The sequence below is a fragment of the Labrus mixtus genome, chromosome 12 (assembly GCF_963584025.1).
Source record: "Labrus mixtus chromosome 12, fLabMix1.1, whole genome shotgun sequence".
Classification (NCBI taxonomy): domain Eukaryota; kingdom Metazoa; phylum Chordata; class Actinopteri; order Labriformes; family Labridae; genus Labrus; species Labrus mixtus.
The window spans coordinates 27,904,242-27,915,409 of NC_083623.1; the positions used below are offsets into that span (position 1 = coordinate 27,904,242).

General features: G+C 43.0%; 1 non-coding gene and 1 pseudogene across 1 annotated transcript; both read left to right on the forward strand.

Moving 5' to 3' along the window:
• Positions 1–11: 11 nt before the first annotated feature.
• Positions 12–130, forward strand: LOC132986141 (5S ribosomal RNA). Its single transcript, XR_009675348.1, has one exon. It is a non-coding gene; the product is annotated as a 5S ribosomal RNA (ribosomal RNA).
• A 10,460-nt stretch (positions 131–10,590) lies between these two features.
• LOC132985587 (5S ribosomal RNA) lies at positions 10,591–10,709 on the forward strand (annotated as a pseudogene).
• The last annotated feature ends 459 nt before the right edge of the window (positions 10,710–11,168 follow it).

The window sequence follows — 11,168 nt, forward strand, 5'->3', positions numbered from 1 at the left end:
ATACAGTAATCGCTTACGGCCATACCACCCTGAACACGCCCGATCTCATCCGATCTCAGAAGCTAAACAGGGTCAGGCCTGATTAGTACTTGGATGGGAGACCGCCTGGGAATACCAGGTGCTGTAAGCTTTTTCATTTTTTTTCACCTCACCTACAGGATATTCATGACTACATGTTTGACAAAACGAATAGGGTGATGAAGACAAATTACATTGTGTGAGACATCGTTTTTTTATCATATGGTGATAGAGACATATTCAGATGTCCAAAAATTCAGCCAGAATCAATAATGTGCCACATTATGGCCGAGGGCATCAGATCTTTAAAAGGCCCCTTTCTGCACACAGTAATCGCTTACGGCAATATCACCCTGAACCAGGGGCGGATCTAGAAAAATATTTATGGGGTGGCAAGAGGAGGCCAGGATTTTTTTAGGGGTGGCAACATATGGCAGACATATACTTAATTTAATCACAGTTAGATGAGAAATAGTATGTACACTACAAAAGGGCACGGGCTGCCATTTACAAACTCATACAGACAAACTTAATCTCACACAATCAATGTCTTGAATTTGAGGTTTCATGTGAAACAGTTCATATTAGGAATAAGTGACCATACAATGTGATCTCACTTAATAGGAGATACAAGTATGATAACACTAGGTAGGGCATTATCACAGGAACGGCATTAAGGTAAGACACAGGTGATGAGTGGCAGATGTGTGAGAGGGGAAGCAAACAGTTTTTGACTGTGTCAGAGTGACAGCGTTGCAGGCAGCAATTGTACAAGAAGAAACTATCCAAAGAAAAACTTACCCATGAAGACCTACGGACTGAGCTGTACTAAGGTAAGCATAAATACACTGTGGAAATAAATGGGTCACGGCACTCAAACAAGTTACTGGACATCGTTTTTATTGTTTACTCAAAACACACATTCTCCCAATGTGTCCCAGCTTGAACAATTTTTTGACAGAAGAGGTCTTAACTGATAAAGTGATGAAAAATACTGTATAGTACAGTATATACAATATTCACAGCAGTTAAGGCGACATAAAGGGACATTTCATGCATGTAAATCTAAGCTGCTGTATCAACAAATTACACAAAAAGGCTCAGAGTTACAAACCTGAAAAGAAGTCACATAAAAATAAATTTTGCTCCCAGTCCTTAAAAGTACAAAAACATTTTGAGAGTAAGTTCATACAGGCTGTTTCTGGACAGTTTTATACTGTATATACAGAAGAAGAGGCATAAAAAACAACAATAACAACACTGCTTCATGTTCAGCAGGATTTACACCATTAACACCAGTGTCACATTTTAAACTTAATCATTTTAACAGCTTTTTAAAGGCGCACCAGTGAGCATAACATGAAGTTGTCATGCTTAACAGCTGAATGCGGCGATTTCCATGTTGCTCAGAAAACGCTTCACAAATGTATCTAGATCTAATGCTTTTGTGTGTTTTGATTCAATGCTGAGTACAGCCAAACTCGATAGTCTCTTTTCTGTCATAGTAGACTGCAAATAAGTCTTAATGAGCCTGAGAGATGAAAAACTTCCTTCACAGGATGCACTGCTCACAGGTAAAACAACTGCTATTTTACACAACCTGAATAACTCATAAAAAACATCCTGGTATGGGTCCAAAAACTGAGTGAACTCCATTAGAGTAGTAGGACTCTCCTTTCCCCCCTTTTTTCTGTCTAGTACTCTCCTCGTCTGATGTAACTTGTGTTTGAGATCTTCAATATTTGACTCATAGGCTTCAGCCAATAATAGAACAGCCTCCTCTCTCAAAAAAGTTGGACTTGATGGATTTAGTGCCAGGACACCCTGCATAATATTACAATTTGTGTTAGAATCTTCCTATTTCCCCAATCATGTTATCCAGAACTGGATAGTACACAGAGACACAAAAAGTGTGTTTGCTATCTGGAACTACATGCTGCCCCAAGGTGGAGTGGATGACAGTATCCTGAAGCATCTTTGTTGTCTGTCTTAGCCTCTTTGGTTTTCGCTGAGTTGTATCAATGTTACTTTGTTGACATAAATCAAGTGTTTCACTCCACATTTCCTCAAAAGAGGCTTGACTACGGTACTGGACCAGTGTCTCTTTAAGTGCTTCAATAAGTTCAACAGCCTTAGCATAGTCCACTGTTTTAGACTGGAGCATGTCTGATAAAAATTTGGAGTCACTCAGGACCTTTCTGAACAGAACAAGAGATCCAGCAAAATTCAGATCAATTTGAGCCAATTTGCTTCAACAGCTCTTTGTGGATGGTTCTCAGATACGATCTCTTCAAGCACCTGTACCATTGCAGGAAACCTGTCCATAACATTGCGACATGCTATGTGCCTACAGGCCCAACGTGTATCATTAAGCTGTTGGAGCTCCCTTGGTGCACCATCAAACATCTCCCGCTGTACTTCCAGCCATTTGTTATGTACATAAGACCCAGACATGAATACATACAGTCGTTCCAATAATGATAAGAAGTTTCCTGCATCTGCCACACTCTTTACAGCGTCTACTATAACTAAGTTTAAGCAGTGTGCACTACAGTGAACATAGAAGACATGTTTGGCTACTTCTTTTATTTTTGCTTGAACACCTGCATGTGCCCCGCGCATCACTGCCGCACCATCGTAGCCCTGGCCTACAAGGTTGTTTTTGTACTCCAGCTCATGCTTCTCAAAGAAGCCTATAATCTTGTCAGTTAAGGCGGCAGCATCCAGGTGTTCGGCCACTTCAAACTCCAGAAAGCTCTCATGAACCACACCGTTGTAAAAAATATCTCAGAACAAATGACATTTGCTCTTTTTTCTGAAAATCTTTAGTTTTCATCACAATAACTGAAAACTGCTTGCTCGTTTTAACTTCCTGAATGATTTCCTCTTTGACCATTGCAGCCAGGCACTCAAGTATTTCATTCTGTATTGTTTTACTGGTGTATTTTGCATTTTTAGCTTGATGTGCAAGTCTTTTTTTAATGATGGGGTTATGGTTACCCAGCAAGTCTAACATAGACAGAAAAACACCCTTTTTTCAGAATCAAGAGACTCCCTGTGACCCCGCTGTGCTATGTTTTCTGTGGCTGTTAGAACTCAAATTTTAGCTAATGTTTTGATGTAGTATTGATTTTCAGCTACCTGCTTCTTTTTTTGCTCATCCATTAGTCCAAACATTGAGGTATTTTTATCCATAATTTTCTTGTTCTCTGTCCATGCAAACATTACATTTACATGGCCTTCAGATCCTGATCCTGATCCAGATGGCCTGGCATGAGAACACAAACCACTGTCTTTCATTGTAGCCTTTTTCCAGTTACGATAACCCTCAAATGAGGTGAAAACAGTTCTTGGGGCATCGGGGAGGGAAAAATGCCTACAAGCAAAACAATAAGCTGCATCTTTCGATTGTGAGTATTCTAACCAGGGATGAGATTTGTACCAGTCGCTGCAGAAGCTTCTCCTGGCTCCTCCCTGGAGGGTCTGAGGGAAACTCTCTCGCATTGGCTGCACTGGCACCTCACACCTGGACTTGGATACGTTTAGAAGATGGAGGGGAGGAAAGATTCAAACTACATTACATCTGAACTAATTATACAGTATAACAACTAGTTAAAACATAATCAATTTGGAACGGTTATTGATTAGTTATAACCATCAGACTGTTTTAAGACACTAACATTTTAGCCTGGGAGAGTACTTTTAGGTTCATTTGTTTAATTTGGAATTTAACCTGAGCAATAGATCTAAAATACATTGTACACATAATATTCAAACTCTGTCCCCATCTCATCACACTTTCACACTTACAAGTTTCCCCAATTATTCACATTAAGCAAACATGAATATTTATATTTATTTGAAGAACGCTAAGCAATGTCTCTTAAAAACACCTTATAGCAAAATGTCCGTTTTTGTCATTTGTTTTTCTTATTCTTATGTAACTTAGTATACTATGCAGCAACAATTTCCATACCATGTGGACCAGCTCGACTGGAGATCGTTGGTGATGGCTCAGGCACTCTCCTTTCCCTTTCACTGTCTGAGCCCTGCACGTTATCTTGTCTCTCACTTTCTCCCTCCTCATCTTGGTGATGCTCTCCCTCCTCCATAACTTCATCGCTGTGGTGTTCTCCCACCTCCTCCTTTCCCTGGTCGCCTTGGCATTGTATTCTATCTCTGTCACATTTCTGTTGCCCTTCTCTTTCTCCTTCCACCTCGTCTTCTCTCTCTCCTTCCACCTCTTTTCTCTCTCCATCCACTTTGTTCTTCTCTTCTCTCTCTCCTTTCACCTCATCTTCTCCGTCTACCTTGCTCAGCTGTTCATTTTCTATTTCTCCCGCCTTTCTGGTGAGAAAAAACTACAGATGCTACCTTTCTGACGTTATCTCGTGCTGCATTCACTGCAGTCGGACATTGGAGTTTCGCGCTCGTAAAGGGTTGAAATTGGCCGTAACTTTTTTTTTAATTCGTTGCTGCCAACTGGGGTGGCAGCCTTTCTTGGCAGATGCCACCCTGTGCCACCCCAGTAGATCTGCCCCTGCCCTGAACATGCCCCTTTGAGGAAGCGAGCAGAGTGGAGCTAGAGGATACCAAACATTTTTCAAACAGACCGCTCTAGGCGTAGTATTTAATTTGTAGTTTTCTCTCCCTACCTCCCCGGGAGGAGTGTGTTTTACTTTTCTTTGTTATCGGACAGACAAAATGGATTTGACACGAGGAACGGGACCATGGCAAGGCACAACGGATGAACGGAAATATGAGCGGAAAAATACAGTGATTGTTGACATTGACGGACAGAAGGAAAATTACATCAAACCTACTGTGTTTGGACTACGCACCAGAAAACAAATAACAACAAAATATTCTCCTTATTTTCTCATGTATGGAAGGGAAGGCCCGTTACCCGACTGAAATTCCAGTCATGTGTAAGGTATGAGATGGCATTTCCCTGCTGTTGGAGCTGCTTTGGCAACCATATATATGTATTTGCTATTATGTGTACTTGTGTTCATTTATCTAAAACTATGTTACAGATAAGTGATGAAAAAGTCAACTATCTGATTGAAAATGAGGATATATGCAACCACACTTCCAACCTTGAAGATGTGTACACTCAAGTGGAGGCCAATATTACAGTGGCACAAGCAAGGGTGCGGAAAAGGAAATTATCAAAGGGAGAAGATGATAGCTTTGTGGTGGGGGACAAAGTATTACGAAAAAATATCTGCCAAGAACAAAGAAAGGGGGGAAATTAGAAACTGATTTCTTTGGTCCCTTCACAATCATACACATTGATGGGAAAAGTGCTGATCTAAATTCAACAAAAGGAAAAACCATCTCAAAAATCAACATTGACCATCTCAAGAAATATGTGGAACGAGTGCCACGAATCCCAGCAAAATGGATTGCCACTATTTCATCTGCCCCTTTAGCACTGGAATCCAGCCCCTTGAGAAGTCCTAGCATTCCCCAATCCCCAACTTGCACACAATCGAGTCCACAATCAGACCCCCTGCCCTCCAGTCTCCAGTCATGTGACATAACTGGCTTTGAACAGTCAACTTCAGTCACCCCAGAGGAGTGTAAGTATATATCAATACAACAGCAACATTCTGAAAGACCTACATATGCACTCAGTAGGCTTTCTTAGAAATTGATGCTGCATTAAATGACAAATGAGGCCTCTGTAAATAACTGTCTTCTAATTGTCAGTAATAGCTGAAATCTTGTCCGGTAAAAGGCAAGGTGTACTGTGGAGCAAAGTCGGTCCATACAAGTTATTTGCCACAGACCTGCAACATATAGCCAGAAGGCAGTTAGAGAGTGAGGTAAATTCATGCATGAAGTATTTACAGTTCGATCCTTATATATTTTTGAAGGCAAGAATGTAACCACATATTTGTCTCTAGGTTTTAAATGCATTCATTCATGCCACCATTGGGAAGGAGGAAACTGGGAGAAAGTTTTATCTAATTGACTCCTTTCATATGACTGCAATGTGGCAAGGATCATTCAGGGGAACAAGGTGATTATGTTCATAATATCGTCATACATTTTAACAATACATTCAATTATTCATTCATTCATTATGCATGTTTGTTTTCAGCTTGACCCAATGGCCTACGATGTCCTCGTAGGACCAGTCTGTGACAAAGGGCACTGGACACTTGTGGTGAGCATTTAAATACACTACCATAGAGTATTTATAGAACCATGTGTAGGAGAGTCCAGACTTGTGTGTGGTACTCTAGCATGATAATTAAATGTGATCATTCATCCGATTTACATGACTTCACGTGTATTGTGAAGGTCATTTATCCAAAGGAGAAGCGGGCACTTTACATGGACCCTTTGGAGAAACCCCTGGCGACATAAAGAAGTGCAAGGATATGACGAGGTAAGTTATTCACCAGTGTTAACAATGTCATAAAAGGTTCTTAGTTACAAATGGCAACAATACTTCTATATACTATAATAATACTATTCCACAGAGCTTTCATGAGATGCAGACACAGCCACATCTCCCGGTGGGCTTGTGATAAAATAAGCCATCCACGTCAGCGAGACTCAACGTCCTGTGGGGTATTTGTCTGCAAGGTATGAGTGCAACTAACCTTTTGTTGAATACAGCTATTCAATGTTACTGTCTTGTATAGTTTGCAGAGCTTCTACTAACTGGTGGGGTGCTGGATTTCTGTACTGAAGAGGCTGCGATCACTCAGTTGAGGAGGGAAATAGCTTGTAGACTGGTCACCTATTCAGGTTTTTTTTCTTTTTCATTGTCATTGTCATCGTGTCATCATATGTATGAGACGTGTATTTATAAATTATTACATGTGTGTAATGTGTTAGAAAACTTGTTAGACCTATGCAGAGCATGTGTGAATGCATGCCAAAGTACAGGGAGAAATAAAGATGACCATGATGACTGGGTAAGAATAAACTTGACAGTTCTGTATGCTTACAAATCAAGTAATTCATTACTAATCCACTGCCATGCTTCTCTTCAGCTTGAGTGTACAGCATGCAGTCTCTGGTTCCATTGGGTTTGTATTGGGAAACCACCATTGGATCAGGACTTCTGTTGTCCAGCATGTGCACTGTAGGGGGTCTCCAACAAGTAGCTCGGGAGCTACCGGTTAACCCGGATTTGATTTGAATTAAACTTTTGAGTGGACTGTACTTATTATTTCCGCTGTCACAAGGACAGATACAGGAAATCATTCTTACCGAAGGCCATAACTCTGTAAAACAGCTTACCTCTTGCGAGCAGAGAATTGTCATCAAGGCAGTTTTTTCTTACCACTGTAACTTTTGCTGCTTTGCTCAAGTGCTCATGATGGATTAAGCCGGGTCTTTGTAATATAACAATGAGTATGCTCTTTTTACCTGCTCTTTTGTAATGTTAAAAGACAAAGAGTAAGGTCTTTTACCTGCTTTTTGTAAAGTGTCTCGAGATAACACTTGTTATGAGTTGATGCTATACAAATAAAAATTGATTGATTGATTGGTTGACTAAGAAAGTTTTCAGTGGTCGGGAAAAGACAACAACTTTGAGGAGAAGATTTTTGGTTGGAGTTTGGTTTGGTTTGGTTTGGAGTTTGGTTGCAAAACAAAACTACTGTTCTCCCCAAACAGGAAGCTGCTGTTTGGGGAGAACAGTAGTTTTGTTTTGTTTGGACGACATGGCTGACACATGGAGTTGAATAGGACAAAGAAAGAAGATGGACGAACGGATATTCAGCAAAGAGTGGACGGTGAAGGTGGTGATGGACGGAGAAGACAACGTGACGGTGACAGAAATGCTTAACAAAGTAAAAAGTGAGTGTGGACGTGTGCTGGGCTGCAGATCTTTGGGGCAGAGCCAGTATGCGATAACAATGGACGCGGAGGAGGGGAAAGAGAATTTACTTGACGGCGTGAGAATTAAGGACTGTAACTTGACGGCGAGAGAGCTGACGAGTGATGAGCTGGTTGTGTCCTTTCTGGGGCTGCTGACGTACATATCGGACAGAGAGATTTTGAGGAAGTTGGAGGAGTGGGGGGGGGGGGGGTGAAATCTGTGTCGCAGATACGGAGGAAAATGTGGCCAAGCACAGATGTGGCAGACGGGACGCGCTATTTGAAGGTGCGATTCGGGACGGAGGTGAAATCATTACCCTACTCCACCAAGTTTTTTACTGTGGGAGGGGGCTGAACACTTTAGAGTGCTGCATGACAGGCAGGTGAGAGTGTGCAGACTGTGCATAAAGCCGGGGCACATAGTGAGGGACTGCCCTGAATTCCGCTGCCACAAGTGTGGGGGAGTGGGGCACTGTGCGAGAGAGTGCGCAGGCCTGGGGAGATGTGATGGCTGTGGGAAGAGCAGGGGAGACTGTGAGTGTGATGAAGAGGGGAACGGCGCTGACAGCTCTAATGAGGACCAGTACGCTTCGGCTGGGGAAGAGGAGGAAGAGATGAGAGGAGAGTCGGATGAGTCCCAAGAACCACAGCTGCAGCTAGGACAGCGGATGCCCTCAGGTGGGCAGGATGGGCACAGGGAGCAGCAGCGACAGCCTGAACGACTGCAACAGAAGGGGGGGTCGAAGCTTCGGAGCAGCAGCAGCAGAGGAAGAAGCTGGTGGTGGAGCAGACCCAAGTGCAGCAGCAGCAGTGGGGATCCGAGCAGGCCCCAGCTCAGCCGCAGCAACAGGGGGGGTCTGAGAGGACTCCAGATCAGCAGCAGCAGCGGCAACAGCAACAGGGGGGGTCTGAGAGGACTCCAGATCAGCAGCAGCAGCCGAAGCAGCAACAAAGAGGAGTTGGGGAACCGCAACAGGGGGAAGCACAGCTTCAGCAGAAACCACAACAGAAGATGATGGAACTGCGCTGGCAGCCTGAAAGGGAGGGGGCAGGTATTAGGGAGCAATCTGGATGATGAGACACTGGAGGAGGAGGTGAGTGGAGGGGAGAGGGGACACCTCAGGGGGGAGCGGCTCCGACCTCGAGTTTGAAGAGGGGATGGGGCTCAGTGAGGAGGCGCTAGGAGCAAAAAGGAAAAGGAGACTGACAATGGGGGGAGGGGGCTTAGGAATAAATTATGAGTCAGATGAAGGTTTTGCTATTACTTGGCTTAATGACTGCAGCTTTAAAAGTTGCATCCGTCAATGTTAATGGACTGAGAGACAAAGGGAAACTGGAGAGACTGATTGTTACACTGAATGCAGACATAATATGTATTCAAGAAACTCATTGGACAGAGGACGTAATGCAGGCAATGGGAAGAACGTGTGACGAGCACATTTTTTTGTGAACCATGGGACAGGGGATGTGGGGTGGCGATGCTAATGAAAAAGGACAAAGTAAAAAAACCCAGCCAGATGTACATGGACAAAAATGGGAGGTTGTTGATGGTTTCTTTTCTTTTCATGACAAACACAAGTGTGTATAAACATGATGCCTCGAGAAACGTCCTGAATGAATTGATGCGGAATGGAGGATGTAGTAGATGTGTGGAGGTTAAACCATCCAAATAAAAGCGAATACTCCAGGAAGCAAATGGTTCGAGAAGAACTGAAGCAAAGCCGTATTGATTTATGTTTAGTTAAATGTCATGTGGTGGAAAATGTGCAAAATATCTCATACAAGTTCACGGGTCTCAGTGACCATGCTGCAATACTGTTTAATTTGGGGTGTGTACAGAGGAAGGGTGGGGGGTGTATGGTGCCTCAACTCCAGTCTCCTTCAGGAGGAAAGCTACAGGCAGGCGATTGGGAGCTTGATCAGAAGGGAGGTGCAGGATCCTCGCTATGAGGAGTATGTGTGTGTGTGGTGGGAGAATGTAAAAAAGAAATTGAAAATAAAGAGTATAAGATATGCAAAACAGAGGAGCTTTGAAAAATGGAGAAAAGAACGGGAGCTAAAGCAGAAAATTGTGGCAGAGGAGAAGAAAATAGAAAGTGACCCTCTGTGTAGCAAGCGTGAGTATGAGAAGGTGAAGGCTGAATTGGAGGAGTGTGTGAAAGACAGATGCATGGGTGCGATTGTGAGGAGCAGGGCGCAATATGCTATTGAAAAGGAAAGATGCACAAAATATTTTCTGGGTTTAGAGAAAAGAAATCAAGAATGAAGGATGATAACTGAGTTGGAGAATGAGGAGGGGCAGACAGTAACTGATTATGTGGACATTTTAAAACGGTGAAAGGGTTCTATGAGAATCTGTTCAAGAAGGGTGAAGTAGATGAGGAATGTACTGAAACTGTATTGGCTGCTGTGAGTGCCAGGATGTCCACAGAAGACATGGAGAATTGTGAAGGAGATATAGCAATAGAGGAAATCAAATCAGCAATAGCCCAATCAAAGAAAAATAAGAGCCCAGGCTCAGACGGTCTGACTCATGAATTCTACAAGACTTTTGTGGACATTCTGGCACCAATCTTGACTCGACTGTACGGCGCAATGGAGGAACAACAGGTGGTGCCTGACTCAGTGGCCACCGGTATGATAACACTGCTGAACACATTGTTCCAGAATCAATAATGTGGCCAAGGGATGAGATCTTTAAAAGGCCCGTTTCTGCACAGAATAATGGCTTACAGCCATACCACCCTGAACACGCCCGCTCTTGTCCGATCTCGGAAGCTAAGCAGGGTCGGCCCTGGTTAGTGCATGGATGGGAGACCGCCTGGGAATACCAGGTGCAGTAAGCTTTTTCATTTTTATCACCTCACCTACAGGATATTCATGACTACATGTTTGACAAAATGAATAGGGTGATGAAGACAAATGACATTGTGTGAGACATCGTTTTTTTATCATATGGTGATAGAGACATATTCAGATGTCCAAAAATTCAGCCAGAATCAATAATGTGGGGGAGCATTTGTGGTAGAATCTCATTTATTCTGGCAGGATAGTCATAATAAATTTATGAAGGCTCTACGTCACGCTCGAGCTGCCTACTACTCCTCTCTAGTCGAGGAAAACAAAAACAATCCTAGATACCTTTTCAGCACTGTAGCCAGGCTGACAGAGTCATAACTCCATTGAGCCTTGTATTCCTCTAGCCCTCAGCAGTAATGATTTCATGAGCTTTTTCAACAACAAAGTTCTAGACATCAGAGAAAAAATTGGTAACCTCCTGCCCTTCCCTGCAGATACGTCTGATA